Raw genomic sequence first — 4,764 nt, 5'->3', positions numbered from 1 at the left:
CCAAAAAATTTATAAGGAGATTTTAGGAAGTATTATGTACTGAAATGAAATTTCTGAAGTTCAACAACTCTTAGAGTTTCACTTCAGTTGCACTTTCTTTAAAATTGAGTAAAATTAAATTATCAAATATTACTCATACATGTTCACATATCACAATCCCGTATTTCTTAAATTATATCCATCTCTATACTTTTATCTGTTTATGTGCATTTAAAAATGTCTGAGTAGTAGTCATTACATGTTAACATTGTTATTGGTTGTGGGAACTGGGAAATTTTTTGCACTTTCTTATATTGCTTGAAATTTTAATAATTCGCTTGTATCATTTTTTGAAAGTAAAAAAGGCACACTACATCAATAGTTTAAAAATGAGTATATATTTACAAGTTGTAAGTAAACTAAGGTGTGCATACATTAATATTTATAATTCTCCACTTTGAGTTTTAAACTAATTCACCAACGAGTGATCTCAGTCATTTCAGTTAATAGGGCTAAGCTGTATAGTTTTTAAAAATGTGAATAATATCTATCACCTCTTAAATTTATGGTCTGGAGAAAATTTCTAGTTTTAAAGTAAACTTAATCTCCAAACATGGTACATAGATTGTTTTCTGCAATGTTGGATTTTATATTCTTAAAGGAAAGGGCCTGTTCTTAAAAAAAAAAAAAAAAAAAAAAAAGGAAAACAAAAATTGGTTTACCATCTAACAAACTGTTACATAGTAAATAGCTTATTTATACAGATTTTTAAAGAACTAAAATGTAGAGAAAGCCTTTGTTTTATGACCTTAAATAGAAGTTATTTCACACCTAACTTCATTGATTCTAATGTCATTTTTCTAAAATATTTGTCAAAGTGCATTTATTACAAATTCCTTGGAATACCAGTAAAAGTTAAAGAAAGTTTTTTGTGGTCAAATAAGAGATAAATGAATAAAGTTTTATGGGGGAGGCTAGATAGATTTTTATAAGTTCTAGGTAAGACATGTGTAGGAAGTGCAGACCCAGTGTCTTCACTTGTGGGCTTCTTAAAGCCATTTATTCCAACATATATGAAGAAATTTCCAAAACAGACATAGTAGGGAGTATTTTCTAAACTTACTTAGTCAAGGAACTTTTTTTCTGAGAAGTGTCTTCTAGAACTTTTATATCATAGGGCATACTTGGGAAAATGCTGCTGTCATAATTCTGTAAACTAAGCCCCAAATAGAAAAATTAGCCCTATGTGGCAAATTTGGGTCTCCACAAGTCTGCTTCAAAACTCTCCTAAAACTAATGTAAAGTTCAGGAACACTAGAAAATTCACCATTTATTTAGAAAATTGGAATTTGGCCTGAAATCAGTTTTGAGTAGAAATTTTGCGTTATAAAAATGGATGCTGGATTATTTGCTGTTTTGAATGTTCCAAACCTTTGTCTTCTTTCACTTGTCCAAGATTTTGTCTATGACTCTTAGACGAACAATAACAGAAGGAAATTTTCACCACATTTCTTAATTTTTCAGTGTCATATGACACCAGGGGAGCTCCCAGAATTAAGTATAGATGCAAGATGGATCCCTTTCACTTCAATTCTGCAGCAGCTGCCCTGCCCCCACCACACTGTCCTCCACTGGGGACCTCCTGTACCAATGTGGGGTTTCCAGTTGGATTCAAAGTGGAGATGATTCCATTTGGTTCAGATATGTCATTACTGGGATTCAGGTCTGAGTTCTCTGCCATCTTCTGGTCCAAGGGTGTGTGTGTGTGTATGTGTGTGAGTGTGTACTTCTGTATGTGTGCAAACTTCCCCATGCCCTACTGCAAACCAGCGAATGATTGTCAAGCTTTTTGAAAGGACATGCACCTGGTTGCTCATGCACTTTGGCTTTTCTCCCCAAGAAATCAGGAGTTTGGCAAAGTGATTGGAACCCCAGAGGAGATGCCCTGTCTGCTGAACTCAGAGCCATCCATGTGACCATCCAGCAGGTACCTACTGCTTTGCCATCAGTGAACAATTTGGTTGATGAATTTAAAGCTTGGATACAATCTCTAGGGAGCATCTCTTGCTTTACTGTAAGAAAGAGAGAGGGAGAGAGAGAGAAAGAAAGAGAGAGAGAGAAAGAGATGTTCAGAGATTGGCTTTCTTCATCAGTAGATTTGGCTTTTCCTATTAATCTTCCTTGGGGCCCGTTGCACCCTGGTGCACTGTTATCTTTGAGTGCATAAGCTGGAGGTAGTCCTGCAAGATGATCGAATTCCTCAAATTTCCCTCTTAGCCTCCACTGGAACATACAAAACACACATTCCTGCCTTGGACTGGGACAAAAGCATCCCTGAGTTTCTTAGGGAGAACATGTTAAACCGAGTGGCAAATCACAGGAGGCCATCTCATGAATTGTGGCTTTTCCATGAGGATTTTCATGACTACATCAACCTACAGTGACCTTCCGCTATCATGAACATGCAACATTGTCTATGACTCGCATTTGACTTTTAGACCTACATTATCTCACAATATTACTTTCTGTCATTTAGCCCTCTTGTGAGTAATTTTGTTCTCAACTGAAACATAATCTTTCTTAAGGCATAATTTCTCTGGTGTATAATTTTTGGTATACTTCACAAAGAACTGCTGAGTGAATGAATGAATGAACAGATGTGAACTTATTGAATTTGTCACATAAATCACAAAGCTCTTACTCTTTTCTTCTTTCTGAACTTTCTCATTTTGAATGAATGTGATGAGTCAAAACTGCAAACCTGGCCAGGTGGTTCCTTCAAGCAAATAAATTTTTAAGCCTAATAAATACTAAACTGTTCCTTGGGTTTATATTTCCACGTGAGTTGTCATGAGCATCCATAACTTGGTAGTTGTCGTATACAAATAGGGAAGCAATATTTTGTAATGCTTAAGAGCAGTAGCTTGGATTCTGACATACCTGGTTTGAAACCAATTAGTAAGGTCTGTCACTTACTAATCATGCCTTTGAGCAAGTTATTTGACCTCTCAGAATCTCCATTTTATCACCTGTAAAATGGGGATAATAACCTATCTCAGAGTGATTTCACAAGGATTATATATGTAACATTGTTAACATGGTATCTGGCATATGGTAAGTGCTCAGTAACTATTATGGCCATGCAGCTGGTGGGAGATTCTCAGTTTATGCCTGTTGTCCTAGCATAATTATTAATAGCACCTCTATCTTCTTTCAAAATTCCTAGTTTGGACAATAATTTATCTTTTTAACACTCTATCCTTATTACTTAAACATATGTGAAATGAATATATGTATGAATGAATAAATGATCATGTTGGGCCGTGCTTCAAACTCTTCCTTTAAAGTGCATCCCTTCCTTTTGTTTCCATTGTTGAGAAGCAAAATGGCCTAGTGGTCATGAGCACAGCCTAGGAGGCAGATGGCTGGGGCTTGAATCCCAGCCATGCCACGTTCTCGACTTGTAAACCTAGACAATTTCTTTTACCCCACGTGCATCAGTTTCCTCACCTTTAAAATGGGAGCAGTACTAACAGTACTTATATCACAGGGTTTTCCTGAGACCAAAATAAATAAATATGTGTAAAGATGCTTACAAGAGTTGTCCAGCAGGCAGCCTGCCCTCTGTGAATGTTGGCAGGCATTGTTTCTGCTCCCTGTGGGTCAGCAGCACCTAAGCTGGTGTTAACCTGCTTCTGCTCCTGTGAATTGACCTCCATAGGTAGCAAACCTGATTTTGCTTTCAGTTCAGTTACCAAGTCTGCATCAATGTTTTAGATGGTAAGGTCCTAGAGAAACTATTTACAATACCATGTGAGAGTCTTTGGGATTTAAATATGTTTTGATAATAAAAGTCTGTAGTGAAAAGATCAAATATGGAAAGGAAAAATCTGTGTATAATTTGGGTATTGGAACCCTTTATTTATGGGAGAATTAGTAGACATAGTATTTCAAGATATACTAAATGAAAAGCAGATATTGTAAATAGTCAAATAAGTACAAATAATTATATATGTCATATAATGGAATTATAATACAGTAAATTTAATATATAATATTAATATGAAAAATAAATAAGTAATCATGTAAATCTGGCCAAGGAAGATACAAAAGTGAACAGTGAGGGCAGTAGTCAAACCAGAGGTGTATGTCCTGATTAAAAAGCATCCACATTCTCATTTTCTAAAGCCTCCATAATAGCTAAACAGAACACATCCATAAGGCCTTGGTCTGGCGGCCCTGCTCTAGTGAATGATTTTGTAATAACAGGTAAGAGTTGGATAGTCCTCAAACCACGGAGATGATGTTTCATGGTTCGATAGAAATTTTACCAGCAGAGAGATAAGGAAAGAGCGTTCCAGAGAGGAAGAATGATGTGAACCAGGCTACAGACAGAATTAACAGGTTTGTCTTATGACACAGGTAGATCTCTTTTGTTGAAGGAAAATCATCACATGAGGGAAAACTGGAAAGTCAGGATGGAAAAGTTCAGATTGTATTTGGCTACAAATTCTGGACTAATACATTTTGGAGGTCAAATGATACATTTTGGGCAAGAGAGTTCTGAGTACTGGTTAGGATGTTTGGGAGGAAGAAAGAATTGGAATGAAACCCCTGTGAGGTAGTGAGTTCCTGTGACTGAACACCCTCCAGTAGAGGTTAGATTTCCACTTAGTTGGTTGTGGTGTAGTATACAGATCTTGCAGGAAGATGAGTGAAATCACCTAGGGATCTTGTTAAAATAGAGTCTGATTCAGCAGTCTGTGATGAGGCCCGAGAGCATGC

This window comes from Choloepus didactylus, chromosome 1 (assembly GCF_015220235.1).
Source record: "Choloepus didactylus isolate mChoDid1 chromosome 1, mChoDid1.pri, whole genome shotgun sequence".
Lineage (NCBI taxonomy): Eukaryota > Metazoa > Chordata > Mammalia > Pilosa > Megalonychidae > Choloepus > Choloepus didactylus.
This window is presented reverse-complemented; position numbering follows the sequence as displayed.